The 15,888-nt window shown below is 43.5% G+C and overlaps 1 long non-coding RNA gene across 2 annotated transcripts in view; it reads right to left on the bottom strand.

The window, feature by feature from the left end:
* The window catches only part of LOC134555873 (uncharacterized), a 77,623-nt gene that overhangs the window by 25,859 nt on the left and 35,876 nt on the right, over window positions 1-15,888 (bottom strand). For both annotated transcript variants that reach the window (XR_010081522.1, XR_010081523.1), the window contains exon 7: window positions 281-1,289. This is a non-coding gene — a long non-coding RNA (uncharacterized LOC134555873). The remainder of the gene's footprint in view (window positions 1-280; window positions 1,290-15,888) is intronic.

Below are 15,888 nucleotides of genomic sequence, written 5' to 3'. Positions count from 1 at the left end.
TTCTTACTACTGAGAAGAATAACTTGGTGTATCCCCACTCTTTTGATGCTCAGCTACTGGGTCTAGTTTTATTCTTTGAGTGTAACAGAAACTGTAGTCTTAAATTCATCCCTTTACTGATAAGAGTTTTATGTAGGAAATACCCAACTTTTATTTGAAAAAGAGAAATTTTAAAAACAGATAAAACATCAATTTCAGCAGTACACTCATGCCTATCAAACCCTGATAATTAAAGGAATATGATGCAACTTGACTGTATATTCAAAGAAAGTCAACTTACCTTGTGTTTTGCCTCTGTTCAAATTGAAGTACTTTTTGCATGTTTCCTTCTCTGTGTTGCTAAAATGTTGCTCATTGTAAAGGAAGCAAAAGAAATTAAAGAGGAGCAAAAATAGAGAAGTTACTTGGAAACCAAAATGTCTAGAATGTCATTACATATTTATAATGTGAGTCCTTCTAGAGGCATTTACGATTTTTTATGCCATCACAGATTTAAAAAGTAATAAGAGATATAAATATTGTAATAAAAACAACAACCTCACAGCTATCATAGATTTACTGTTGCCTATAACTTTACAGAAACAACAAAGTAACAAATCTCAGCTCCCCTTACTTAGAATGTAATTCTCCTAATTAATTAGTTGTGGTAAAGAGAATACCTGTTAATAGCCTAAGACATATTGTGCATCATTTAGCTGCTCTGATTCACAGATAGGGGAACATATACAGTAATTGTCTTTTGGTTATTGTTATTAGGAATGATATTTTATCACTGTCAATATTCTTTGGGTTCTCAACATGTTTTCTAGCATTCCTCTCTGAAAGCATTACAAAAATCCTTCTTCCATCCAGGTAGAATAGGAAAAAATGTAAGATCTTTTGATATTTGTCTTATGGTATGAACTATGTTAACTATTTAATTGCACGTAGGTTACTTCAGCTGCCCCTTCAGCCAACTTAAACAGCTCAAAGGCAAGACTTCAATGACTAAAATATTTCAGAAATAAAATATTTTAATATGCTTTAATAATGGAATATTAGAAGCAGTATGAGAAATAGGGAATATAATATCCCATGGGAAATAGATGGATTCTCACAAGATCAATACTCAGTAAGTATAGACAAGCAAGATGAAGGGTGTGATTGAGAGAACATCCCTCCTTCTACATCAGCACTACCTATTCTCACTGCCAATTACTTAATTCTGCATCTGAGATTGACTCACTGCTGTTTTTATGGAGTCCTGTGGTCTTCCAGGCCAGGGAGGGTCAAGAGACATCTTCTATATGCTGTAGAAATAAATATATATAAATAACTATGTAATTGAAAAACTAACTGACCTTTAATGAAAAATCATTCCTGAGACTCTCTTCATCGCTTTTGATGTGATTTATATTAATATAATCTCTAATGTATAATGTAATATAATGTAATACTTATATATTATATAATATAATGTAATGTAATACTTATAATGTATATAATGTAATACTTATATAGTGAATTTTAACTGTGGAAACAAAACATAAATGGCCTGGAAAACGTGGGTGAAACAACCACAAAAACCTCCATATTTTTCATGCAAATTTGGGTCCCAAGGCTGAGAATGACAACAGACTATCCCCCAAACTAGCTGTCAATAACAGTCCTAAATAGGTAGCTGCAAGCTGATACCCTGGGTGGAAAACAGCAGCAGCCAGGGGTATCTGCACCAGTACATTTTCTATAATGACACAGGCACTGGGAAAAACATGTCTCCCATCTTCTCTGACTTGTCCTTGAAAGCTCCTCCTTTGCTCCAACCACAAGAGATCAGCAGGCAGAATTTCCTTTGGCTGGTTCCTCATGCTGAGTGTACCTTGGGGCTGTCTTCGTGCACAGGTACTGCTGAATCAGACTGCCATTGCTACAACCCGCTGCATTTTGTTGATACTTCTCAGACAGAGCGTGTGACTTCAAAGGGGCCGCAGCATGCTTTCAGCAAGATCACAGGGGGCTTGCTGGCTTTGGGCTTTTTTAGGGAGGATATCATTTTATGAAATTGGGGTCATAATATTATTCTAGTGGATGGAACAGATAGAACACATCTGAGAAGCTATATTATTGCTATTTCTGAGGGAAAAAAACATGTAGACAATATGCTGCTTATGACCAGCAGAGAGAATGGGGGCCCTGCTCTGTCATGTTGTCCAACTGAAGATTCTCAGGGGACCATCACAACAAGCCAGGCTCTCTGGGTGACAGTGAGCTACGACTGCAGAACTCATAAGGAGAGTTGCAGCCTCACGCAGCCATCTTTCAGCTAACATCCTACAAACAGCAGCTGCCAACAGCGGATTAGTTTCTGGCTCTGTGCTGAGGCAGTGAGCAGGCTTTTCACAGCACAGCGCATTTGGGGGTGCTGTAATTGGGGTTTGGTAGGTGTGCGGCGAATTCAGGAAGTGCAATTTGCACCTCCTTGTGCCAGAAATGGAATGAGTCAGATCCTTGAAGCTTCAATTTCAGCTTTGCTGCTGCCTCCTCATTGTTCTGACTAATACAATGATTTCATAGCCAGCTAAGTATGGTAAAAGCCAGCTGCATGGCCTCTAGGTTAGAGCCAGCTCATGCTGCCGTCAAAGCTAAAAGACTCCCACAGACTTCAGGGGAGCAGCTGCAGGCCACTCCAGCTACCTGTAAGCAAAATTATTAACTGCACTAAGAAACACACAAATCAAGATACATTTAACAATACCACACACCGCATCACAAGTTAATAGCATCTCAATTCTTAGGTGTCAAATTTGAAACATCTGAAAGAGGCCAGAAGTTCAGAAAGAACGAAGCAGATGGACATAAGGCTTCTACCATATTAAAAACCAAGAAACTTAAAATAAGCAGCAACTTTAAATGCAAATCTAGCTCTCTAAACCTATGAAAAAAAGCTGTAGAAAAATGCCCTGTATGGTTTTGGCCCCAGATGTCCCCAATTACAGCATGTCCCAAATGCACTGTGCTGTGCAAAGTCCTGCTCACTGCCTCAGCACAAACTCCTCTAACACTGCAGGATCAGTGTTGTGTGTTAACTTGGTATGACCCTGTCCTGGGCAGTGGGCAATACTGAAACCTGTCTTGCATGAGACTTTATATAGATACAGTGGCACTTTCCATAGTCAGCATACACATTTACAGAATACAGGCTTCTTTCCAATTTATTTAATTACTTACTATAATTTTTTACTAATGTGTAGGACTTTTTTCCTTCTGTTTACAAATTAACTTCAGTAATTTGTGAAGAACACTTGAGGGTGAAATGACTTAAAATAATCTGACATCTGAAAGATTTAGTAACAGTTTTATTTCCCTGTGTTCTCCCACTGGAACCATGACTTGGCAATGCATTTGATAACTGTTTTTCCTTCTGATCTTGTGTAAGCCAAAACCTTGGTCTGACAAATGATATTGTGAGAGCAGTTATCTAAAACTGCCTGGAGCTCTGGCAGAATCAGGCCAAGGGCCTTGATGCTAACCCTGCGAAAGGTAATGAGGGTTTGCAATTGGCTATTGGCAGAGTAAGATTAGATTTGGTTCTGCAAGGCTGTTGTAACTCCAGAAAATGAAGACCTCATCTTTCAGTAGTTTTCCTAGTTAGTCCACAACATTTTTCTCAAAAGGTGAGGATAAGGTCACTGCTGAGACCAGAAGCTTCCCCCCACTCTCCAGAAGAACTGCAGAGGGAAAGACCAGGGTAATTTGACACAGAGGTCAGACTTTGTATGTACTTGCTGTACAGTAGTCTCTAATCTCAGAATAGTGCAGCTGACAGCTAGGATCCCTCCTTTCTAACAGATGTCAGGTGTATTTCAGTAAATATTGAAACCATGGATAGCTTTCTGAGCCTGATGTGAAAACCGGAGATTCTAAGGTTTCCTGCACAGAATTTGTAACCTCCTTAGAGGCCCCGATTGTCAGCCCTGCCTGCCTATCGAGCACTACTCGCTTTTTGGGTCAAAGAGGCATCAAAATGGGGTCAGAGGACGAGCTCATTATTTCCTGTCTTCTCAGCAGTGTGCTCCCAGTGCCTTTCTTGGCTCCTCTGTGACGAACATGGCATTGTTTGTGAAACAATGTCATGTTTTAATGATTTGCAAAGTACTATGAATTGTGCATATTAAAGATACTCAGCAAGCGTTAACAGCTGCTATTTGGTGCAGCAAAGTTTTATAGAATTTCAAGGATATAGACTAGTTAGGTGTTGAACAATAAGCCCCCATTATGGTGGGCTTACTTAAATAGCCCATCAAGACTTCAATAAATTGGCAACAGCCAATGAGAAATTAATATAGGATTTAAAAATATTTATAATCTAATTTGCTGCATCTGAAGTCGCAATATTTTCAGATGGATCTTAGTTAAAGTACATAAAATAAATATTAAAAAACCCCAATGTATCTTTGCCAAAGACTTCCAGAACCTGTAAGGTGTCTGACCCCAGCGTGACCCGCTGCCACTGCGCTGGTGTCACCGGCGTCATTCCCGCCCCGCACCGCCGGGAGCGCCGGCCCGGTGTGTCACATCGGCACCGGGCGAACCCTGCCGAGCCGCTGCTCCCGGCCGGGGCGAACGGCGGCCGGGGCTGCTCCCGGCTCCGGCTCCGGCTCCGGCTCCGGCTCCGGCTCCGGCTCCGGCTCCGGCTCCGGCTCCGGCTCCGGCTCCGGCTCCGGCTCCGGCTCCGGCTCCGGCTCCGGCTCCGGCTCCGGCTCCGGCTCCGGCTCCGGCTCCGGCTCCGGCTCCGGCTCCGGCTCCGGCTCCGGCTCCGGCTCCGGCACGGCCCGGCCGGGACGCGGCGCCTCCGGAGCGGCCCCGCCCGAGCGGCCCGGCCGCTGCGCCACTGCGCCCCCTGGCGTGGCGGGAACGCCGTGCGCCCGCGCTGGCCCTGAGGGAGCACCGGCCCCAGGGCGGCCCCACGGCGGTCCTGCGGGGAGCACCGTCCCCACAGTGGCCCCACACCACGATGGCGGGGGAAGGGGCTGCCGGAGGCGGTGGAACATTATTATTGTTAGGGACAGTAAAACGTTGTGGTGACTCCTTGCAGGAGTGCGGCTCCTTGCAGGAAGCCTCATTAAAACTAATTATAGCCCTCATTACGGCTGCATTACATTTCTGTTAAGAAATACATTAAAAGATACAAAGTGGTGGAAATGTTAGGCCACTAATAATATAAGGTGAATAAACCTTACCTTTTTGAACAAAACCTTGAGGAGAGGGTCTGCAATATTTAACCTAAAGACAGTGCACCTCGTAGGCAGAAATCATCATCATCCCAGTGTCAGGAGTACTTTAACATTTCAGATCAGGAACAAAAAGTGTTTCTAAAATGATGTTTGTAGATGTTAACAATTATTTCCTTCCTTAACATATAATAAAGTTGTATTAAAATAATATTTTCAATCCCTATTAAAGCAACTCCACAGATGACCAACTGATTTAGATTAGAGAACATTTACCAGTTTGTTTTTTCCATTGCAGTCTCTGCAAGAGCAGGACCAGCACCCCCAAAACCTGCCTGGGCAGCAGCAGCCAGTGGAGCTCAGTCCATTCTGAAACCAGGGCAAAGTGAACAGCTGGCTCGAATGAACGCCGGGGAACCCACACCCTCCCTGTCCCTCAAATAACAATGTTTATTGCATTCTTATGACACTGAAACGAAAGCAATAAGCATTTGGGAAAACAACGTCTACAGGCTGCTGTGTGGGAGGATGTTACGATGTTATCCTGTCCAGCAATCTCTTACTTCTCTCTCCCCATCTGAAAATAAAAACAGTGACTGGACAAATGTCCCTTCCACTTTGCTCCTCTGCTTTTTGTTCTCTGTCACCCTCCCTAAAAAAACACAAACTAACCGAGCCATTAAAAGTTTGTCAGATTCCAGAGTCTGGGGTGCATTTTTGCCAGCCACAAAAGCACAAGAGGTCCCATACATCTCTCTGGCTCCTCTCATGCTGCAGGAGAATTATGGCTATGGATGAGTCCATACTGGTGTTTCTGCTGTCTCCCCTATGTCACTGCTCCACCCCGCTCTCTAAGTTTCTGTGCTACTTGAAGCAATTACAACTGGAGTGACTCAATACACCACAAGTCTTGGAGTCGCTCCCCCACACAATAAAATAAAAGCTCTCCCTCTTTCCTATGACATCCACTTTGTGCTGGTATTTGAGTGCCATGGTGGCAATCCAGACAGAACTTTCATCCAACGCTTCTTCTCAAGTAGCTTGTTACCCCTTAGTGAATTGGAAGGAATGACAAATACACAACCTCAAATGAAATGGAACTGGAATGCTCCCAGTGACACACAGCACAAGGCAGTGACTTCCAGGTGGGAAAGAGCCTCTCCCTGAAAGATGAAGACTCTGAAATTACCTACGTGTGCATCGTCTTTCAGATTCCCTCGAGCTGACAACTTCCCCACCTACCTGTGGGAAGTTTTATATGGCAACAATAAAGGGCAAGAAAAGCACTAATAGAGAAAGTGAGATAACAAAAACACAAAATAGAGAAAATATGCTAAAAAGAAGCTCAGCAGTAGAATTAGAAATAAAACTTTCCCCTGAAAACAGCAACAGGAATCTAGCCAAGAAACAATGGTCTTGGTGTATTTTGGAAACTAGAGGTGGAATAATTAGAGGCACATCTTATTAATCAGTAATATCTAAGAAGTGTTTTCTAGCATCCTAGTTACGGATTTAGTCCTGTAAATCTTTACTTGCATAAGAAATTTGTACTTGCAATGAATACTAAATGCTTGGAAGATGTTTATACTGTTCTTTGAAAATCTGTTTGAGACTAAAACAAAGCAATAGATTATAGCATCTAATTATGAAAAAGAGTACACAAGACTGCACATTGCATCCGAGTATTGTGGCACTCTCCTTCTTTTAAGGTGAACATCACAAATGCTGAAAACATTTGGGTTAAAGTAAAAAGTTTATAATTTAGGTACATGTGTTTTAGACTGAGGGTTAATCTGGCAAATACCAACAAGTAAGCTGCTCCTGTTCAACATAAGCATGCTGTATTTTACTTCTGAGATTAAGACTTATTTTTAATCTTTACTGATTTACTGTTGTTTTAAAAAAGGTCTAGATATATGTAAATATTTACACACATAAGTATTTTGCAATCCATAGAATCACTTTAAAAACAGTGCACTTGCAGGAAAATATTAATATGGAAACATATCATATTACAGTGCTATTCATATAATATTTATGTTATACATTAAATACAAATTATTATATATTCTTGTCCAGAAAAGCTTTCAAGCTCTGACAGCATTATTTGACGATTTACATATGGAAAAATTGAAAGAAAACTATTTTATTATCCTCCACTAGAGGGAGAGAGAGCAGCTCTTGTTGCTGGGCAGATTCTGCAAACAGTTTCATTCTGCACCATTTAAAGCAATGATGTCAAGTTTGGGGGGGGAAAAATCCCAAGCATTTAGTCCATTATAATATCAAATACGAAGTAACTCCTAAAATACTAAAGGCCTGAAATCTAAAATTTCACTGCTGCTAGGTTATTTTCTGGAATCAATACTACACCATGTTGATTTCTTTACACATGGATGTTAACAAGTTTATTAAAATATCTGAAATCAATAGCAAAAGTAACAGAAATTGTAATATTGAAAAAGTTACTAATCTGATAGCATAACAAAATTACCTATATTGTACTTTCCATTCAGTTTTGGATGTGTAACATTCCTACAGGTGCTGCATCATTTTCACTGCTTCCTGAGAAGTCAAAGCATGATTTCTTCCACCCAACAGATCACTGTCTATCTCAGGAAACTCAAAGAAGTCTCACTTCCCCAAAGACAATTTGACACTTCAGCGTGTCAATGTTTCCATTTCATTTAAATACTCTGCTGATCCAGTCTATGATATCCACACAAGTATCTGTCCCTTTCTGTCCTCTGGACTCACAGTCCTGCTGGTTTGCAGTTTATGGTGGGGTATAAAAACAGCGCTGGTGTCTGTGTGTCCCCAGACCGTGTGGGAACTGCCCCAGCCCGCAGGAACACAGGACACTGGGTTAGCTCAGAGTACTGAGCAGCACCAAGCTTCTGATGCATTTGTGATGTCATTTGGAAAGTGGGCACAGGATGCCCAGTACCTGAAGGACAGCCATGGATGGCACATAATTGAAACCTGAAATCTTACTTTCATTTAAAACCCACTGCAGAAAGACTAGAGAAGAAAGCTGGAAGGGGTTAATATATCAGTTGTCAAAACAATAATCTAGCACTGGAAGTTTAAGTGACCTTGAAAAGTTGTAAATATTTCTTTATATACTCTGACATGGATGAACTAAGCACAAGGCAACAACTGTTCCGTTTGTGCTCATATCTATTTCAAAGGAATCCCTCTGTTTACAGTTCAAGAACAAAAACTTAACAAGGAAACACAAATCAGGCCTTAATACAGTGCTTGAATTTAATTCTGAAGTTTATAAAATGCTCACAAATAAAAAATCCCATTAAATATATTGCTATTCTGCAGTTCTGTTTATATTTATTTAAGTTTTCTAAGGAACTGGAGGCAGTATAATAATACATTCCTTTTCCCTATCTCTGTTTAGGGAAAACTGTAGTTATTGACAGTATGAGCACTATGCAGATAGAGATAGAAAAAAACCCAACGAAACAAGCAAATGATATTGGAACAGTTACTGAGAAGGAAGGAATGCCTCTATCTTAGACACATAATGGCAGCTTTTGTACAAATATTTCTGGCTGAGCTGTCACAGGGATCTCTGTTCTCTGGGGTTTTTTGGCCTAATGGAGATCAGTCACACCCCGGCTCTCCAAAACAGCCCATGCAGCTGTGGAGAGCAACAGCAGAACACGGAGCACACCCCAGCAGCTTCATGCAGTGTGAAAATCCCTGGTTCAGGTACTGCTGCAGATGTCTTTATGAGATATGAGCCACTAATGGCACACTGCAGTTTAGTTGTGAGCTGAGGAGGTCACCTGCTGTAACTGGGCTGAAATATTTACAGCTCTCAATTCGGTGGAGGACAGTGAATGTCTCCTTCTGTCTCTAATCATTGTTTACCTGCTCTGTTCTCATAAATCATAACACCATTGCTGTTCTGGTGTTTAAAAATATAGTTTCTGAAGATATATTGCTTTGGGATTTTACCCAAATCAAGTTATTAAAATGTTGTGTTAGGATTTCATGAAAGCTTTGATATTTCACAAACTGTTTATAAAGAATATAATACTTTGGCAGTGGTACTACAGCAAATAAAAAGGTAAACAGAAAGGAAAATCACACAGTTCAAATCAATCTCAGAAAAACTCAATGTTTACAAGCACAAATGATGTTTTATATTATGTTTTCAAAATGTTTACAGATTGGAAGATTTTTTTTGACTGAAATGTCTGTCAAGATATACATGAAGAAAACTGTAGAACAAAGCTAGGTATGTATGTATATTTATGTATAATCTGCAACAAACCCAAGTGTATTGGTTTGCACAAGACACTTGCAAAACATTTACTTCATACCCACTGGAGTAAAACATTTCAAGAGCAAAAATACACAAAGCTACTGCACACAGATTAATACTGTAATTTGAGTGCCAGAAAATCAGACATAGCCTTGGTACCACAGAAATAAATACTTGAATTTATATTAACTAGTTCAGTGCTAGTTTGCCCTTGCTGGAATTTGCAGTTAATTTGGTATATTTGCAACAAGTGCAGCCCCCAACCAAGTCATGCACTGAACGCTCTGAGCTCTCTGTCATGCCCAGGTCTGACCCAGAGGAAGTGACTGCAGTGCCAGTGTGAGTCACGGTGGAGGCCCCAGGTTCCCTCTCCTCGGATGGGACTTCAGATGTTCAGCCAACTGCAGCCACACCCGTATGCTCACACGTTTTAAACCAGAAAAGCCAGATATCACCACGTGCAAAACATGTTTGTGTTACAATTGCACTTGGGACTAATAGGGTTCTTCTTGATAAGATGGTTTATTTTACATCCTCAACGTACAATTTTGATTGCTAACTTAGAAAGCTGGAATTAAATAACACTGCAAAAAGGGACTGTTTTATCACCTCTTCTTTTCTTTTGTGAGCAAGTGTCATTCCTCCTGTGCTGTGATTTTCTGAATCAGGGAAATAACTATAATGAGTTGCAGAACACACATTTTCCTGTGGATGCCTTTGTCTACAACATGGAAATGGCTTCTTCTTCAATTCAATATCCTGTTCCTGCTCACTTTCTCCCTTCTTTCTTGCTGCACTTCTTGTGGCAGGATGAACCTGGCTCTAACCTCTCGTGTGAGACAATACTCAAATTTGCTGGGGGAATCTCTAATACAAATCTTGACAAGTCACTGATAAAACAGCCACTCCACTCTGAGGCAGGGCTGTTAACCTCTGCAGCATCCCCAGCTGTTGAGAAACATCCTTTGACTCTTTTAAAACAGTCCAGGAAACGTTCACACTTCTCACAGCATACACAGAAGGTGTTTTACACAATTTAATTGGAAGAGAGTTGCCTTAGATTAAGTACTACAAAGAAATTCTTCCCTTTGGGGTTGCTGAGGCCCTGGCAGAGGTTGCCCAGAGAGGCTGTGGCTGCACCATCCCTAGGAATGCTCAAGTCCAGGCTGGATGGGGCTTTGAGCAACTCGGTCTAGTGGACGGTGCTCCTAACCACGGGAGGGGGTTTGAAACCACATGATTTCTAAGTCCCTTCCAACACAAACCATTCTATGATTCTGCACTGTTCTGCTAAAGGATTTAAGCAAACTGGACAGGACCTCCTGTATGTGTAGCTGCTGTAACGCATCAGCTCTTGGAGAGAGAAGAGAGAGAAGAGAGAAAAGGCAAGTAGTTATTCTCCAAATGGAAATCCCCATCCCACCAATGATAAAAATGTTGCTTTTCCCTCTATTTTTGAATTCCATTCCCATGGCCTATCCTCAGTATTGGGTTAACTTGAAGATAGCAAATTAGTTCATTCTTTCCCGTTTGAGCAAGACTCTGCTGCTGTCATGGGAGTAGGTGAGGGCATTGCTGAAAATGTTCATACTTGCTCAGAGTATTGTTTGATAATGTTGTTTTGTGGTGAATCCACCAAAGATACCAAGGAGTCTCTGCAGACAGGCAGTGGGAAAAGAAGAAAAAAATGCATTATTCCTTTTTGGCAGTCTGGAGTTATCAAAATGAAGAGAGGGCACAAGCTTTTAGGGTGTCATAAGAAAGCTGTACTACTGTACAGCCTCTATGCCAAATGATAATATTATTTTCCTTTTTGCCTTTTCACCCAGCACCAATGTAACATGCCCTTGCAAATACACAGAATTCTTCAGTCACCCAAAGAGGCTCATGGAAGAAAGAGGATGCAAAATCTATCAATACCATAAATTATTTTTCCTTTTAACAGTAACTGTGTAACAAGGAATTGACCAGGTCTTTTGGTGATACTTTGTACTGGTTAAAAGTTCAGTGGTTCAATAAAACTGGGAGAAGGATTTTTTTCTGTTCTGTATCTTGGTGCTGCAGCAACCAAGCTCCGATTTCAAACCTTTCCTTCCTCATCAATCACTGCAGCACTACCACTTCATGGGAAGCAAGGTGGCAGCTTAATGAGAGCTTTAAGGAGGAGAATGATCAGCACTACAGCAATAGTAGAGGAGAAGTGCTGGGAAGATAAATAGCACTTTATATTTTTATCGGTACACATTTCCAGAGGGCAGAATGGTCTGTGAGATCCACAGCACAGCTCCCCTTCTGAGCAATGGGGATTAGCAAGTGATTGAAGCTGAAGAATATGGTCTGAATGAATGAACTACAAGATGGGTTAAAACTGGATGGAATCCTGAGCTTGAAGAATAGGAATCAAGGGGGTGATGTTTAGTTGGTGACCAGTACAAGCAGAACACTCACGGGTAAATACTGGTGCCAGAATTTTTCATTACCTTGATTTTAACTTGGATAATTATATAGGATGCACCTGCAGCAGATTTTCAGACGCTACTAACTTAGAAGAGGAGATTTGCAAATCAAACACAGGAGGTTCAGTTGAGAGGCCTTTGGGAAACTTAAAAACTGAGGCAACAGAAGCTTTACAAGAGGTAACGAGGAGTGCAAAGTGAACACATGGGCTTGAATAGTGCCAGGCACCAGTGCAGGCTGCCAGAGCAGCAACAGCAGCTGAAGAGCATGTGGCTGTCACAGTGGACACTAAGTTGAACCTGAGCCAGCAGTATGTTTTCATTGTGAATAAAGTGAACCACAGTCTGAGCTACATCAGGAGGGGAGCATGGACAGCAGATGAATGGAAATTATTATCCCTCCTTATTTAGTGATAGTGAGCCCACCCCTGGCATAATGTGTCGTGGTTGGTGTTCCCCAGTTCAAGAAGGATGTCAAGAAGCAGGAGAGGTGCATGCAGAGGGTTGATGACATGGTAAATGGCCTACAGCATACAACTTAGGAAGAGATTTAGAGTAAGCTGGGCTTGGTTTGCCTGGCAGAGAAGAAAATAAGGGGCTATCTGATAACAATCTAAAACTACCCCAAGGGAAGTGGCAAAGATTATTGAGCTGGACTCTTCTCAGCAGTAGCGAATGGCAAAACCAGAAGGAAAAGTCACAAGCCGAGTCCTTGGAGCTGTAACTGGATGCATGTGATTGTGCATGGCTGGTGCTACACAGGAACATAGTGCCCAGAAAGGCTGGCCAGTCTCTATCCTTGAAGGCTTTCAAGGGCAGCTTAAGCAAGGCCATGATTGACCTGCAATACCACAGGTCACAGCCCTGCTTCAAGTGGAAGGCTGGACAGGGTGGGCTCCAGAGCCCCGCAGACAGCAAAGGAAACTGTCATCAATTCTTCCTCCTTCTGCCTTCTTCCCTCTCTCCCTCCATTCCTCTTTCCCTCTAAGTTATATTATGATATCTAATTACCTTTATGTTTAAGGGACTAATAAAACATCCTTCCTTTTCAGCTGGGGTTACTCTGCTTGCCATCCAAGCATTTTACACAGTTAAGATTTCTAAGGCACCAGAGTCTGTCAGACTTTGTTTACCTCTTATTTTACTGGATCAGACACCTTATTCTTCTTAGCTAAAAACTGCAGGCTTTTCTGATACCACAGGATTGTCCTCTCCATTCTAACAAAATGGATTTTTTTCCTTACTGAACATAATTTGTACTTTTGCTGTCAGACCTGCACAGTTTAATGGTTACAATTCAAGTGGATCCACACATACTCATCTTCCCAAGGGACAACATAAATGCAAGACTATAGCCCAGAAGCACTGTGGTATATGAGCCAAAACTGCTGAAGCAGTATGACACAGCTGAGTGAATTCTCCATCAGATCAAATCTCTGTTGGCACAAGGATTTCGGCACACAGGCAGCATCTCAGGTACTGGAGGCACTGGGCTAACAGCCAGTCAAATCCGTTTCTGTGGCAGACTTAATAAAGGATGTTAGCATGTTAGATAATTCATAAATCCAAGTGTATGTGTCTCAAACTTGATTAATAACACTAGTCGATAAGCAGGAAATTTCAAGTGCCAAGCCCCTAGCATTAAGCCTTTTAAGAAACCAGACTCCAGTCAAAAAAAGCTAATACCAAGTTATAAGTCAAATTCTGGGATACCAGGGCCCACACACTGTTGGGCAAGGTATTAGTGTAAAAGATGAAATAACCAGGGAACATGTGTACTGTAGAATAACACACATTTGCAATGCACTATCACAGTCTTTTAAAATGGAAATCTAGTTTTATTTATGAAGGAGACATAAACAAACCCAATCACAAGTCTCTGACACTAATCTAGTTATTTATTCTGCAAAAGGATTTCTTTTTGAAGATAAAATGCAAAGTAGCTTAAGTTTTATGTAAAGACTGAAGCCCTAGCAATAGCTCATAGTCTGCCACACACTTGAACCTAACCCAGATAGAAGTGTTTAATATTGATATATTTGATAAATTAGTTCCATAATGGAACAACTCAATTTTTAATGAAAAAAACAGATCAGACTTACATTTGTCAGTAGATGGAGGAAAGAGTCAAGTAAAAATGTAGAAAAAAATTTAAAAGCCTCAAATTTACATTTTTAACCCTTTTCAGACCATTTCTTCTCTGATTCTGTGCCACGTTTTGCACATAGGCAGTATGTGTAGCACCATTAAAACATTCCTGTTGGCCTCTCCTCATTTCGTCTTCTCTCAAGATACTTCTTATGTGTTCTTAAACAGCCTTCATATGAACTACTCAGTGCACTGCTAGGACATCAAGAATCTCTGTCAATGAAAGTCATATGTGGTGGCATACAGTCACCTTAGCCTTATATTCACTGTAAATAGAGCTACGAATTGCAGAATGTAAACCTCATTAGTCAGGTTACTTTTTCAGACCCAGCTGAGGAGTGGATACTGGTCTGAAAAAGTAATGCATTTTTGCAGCTCTTCTCCCAAGGGTGGGATATTTTTGAAACTTATTTATTGTGCAAGTAAGGTACCATACAGTGAAACATCCCAAGCTGCATTGTCAGGGTGGTTTGGATACATAAATTCAACCAGCCACTCTGAAATAAACATATTTAAGGGCCGTTAAAATCTCGATACTGGCTGATTTTACTGGATCATATCCTCCAGCTCGCTGGGATGTAAATTTCCGGCCATAACCTGTGCAGCAATAAACTTCATTCAGCCACAAGAGTGTGCATGTGAGAGGATTGCAAATCTGCTCGCCAAACCAGAATTAGCCGGTATCGCAGGAATGAAAGAGCGTGGAGATTTGAAATTGCGGAGAATGGAGACAAGGCGGTGCAGAGGACGAGCTGCCTGGGGGGCAGGCGGCCCCAGATCGGTGCCGCACTCCTGTGGAAAATAAGCCCCAAGGCGGCTTGCAGGGGCGAGGCTGGGCTGGCGCTGGCGCTGAGCGGAGCCGGGCGCAGGTGGACACCGGAGCGCAGCAGCCCCCGGGGTCCCGGGGCGCGGAGCAGCGCCCGGGCTGGGCTGATAGCGGCGCTCGGCGCCGAGGAGCGCAGGGACGGCGGCGCTGGCGGAGCCCGACGCGGTGAGTGCCTCGGGAGGAGCCGGGAGCCACCACACGGCAGCGGCACCGGCACCGGGGCGGGAGGGGAACGCGGAGCGGCCGCGCCGCCTGCGGCAGAGGCGCGCTGGGCTGGGCTGTGCGGGCTGGGCTGTGCGGGGCTGTCCCGGGCTGTTCGGGGCTGTCCTGGCGCGGGGCTCCCGGGGCCGGGGGCAGCGGCCCCTCGCAGGCACGGGGAGCCGGGAGCGCGGCTGCCGCAGAGGGGTAACTCGCGGTCATCCTTTGTGCTCGGCGGGCGGTGCCGCGGCCGCGCCGCCTCCCGAACGCCGCCCCCGCCGCCCGGCCCCGCCGCAGCCCCGCGCCCCCGGCCCGGCCCGGGCTGCGGGCAGCCCTGCTGAGCTGGCCCGCTGGCAGCCCCGCTGGGCTGGCCCCTGGCAGCCCCGCTGAGCTGGCCCCTGGCAGCCCCGCGGCCCCGGCGGAGGCGGCGGTCCCCGCCCCGGCTCTGCCTCGCACAGGTGAACCGAACCGGAGTGCTGAGAAGGCGTCGCCTGTGAAGCTCCCAAAGCTGTTGTCTTGGGAGAAAAAAGATCCCTGCCTTCGGGCTGCTCCCGAAACGGGCTGTAAGCCCGTACAAAATAGAGGTGCACGCCTGATGCAAGCTGCTCATCCCCTTGGTAGCAAGGAGAGAAAACTGTCTGAGCCAATTCCGCTGTCCCCGGGGACGGGGCACCACGCGTGGGTGGTGGTGGGTGGTGGGTGGTGGACGGGGCACAGCAGCACCGAGACCCCTGAGCAGGGCTTGGGAAACCTCCCTCAGGGAGG

The sequence above is a fragment of the Prinia subflava genome, chromosome 11 (assembly GCF_021018805.1).
Source record: "Prinia subflava isolate CZ2003 ecotype Zambia chromosome 11, Cam_Psub_1.2, whole genome shotgun sequence".
In the NCBI taxonomy this organism is placed as follows: Eukaryota; Metazoa; Chordata; class Aves; order Passeriformes; family Cisticolidae; genus Prinia; species Prinia subflava.
Note: the sequence above shows the minus strand (reverse complement) of the source record. Positions and strands in the feature narration are given on the sequence as shown.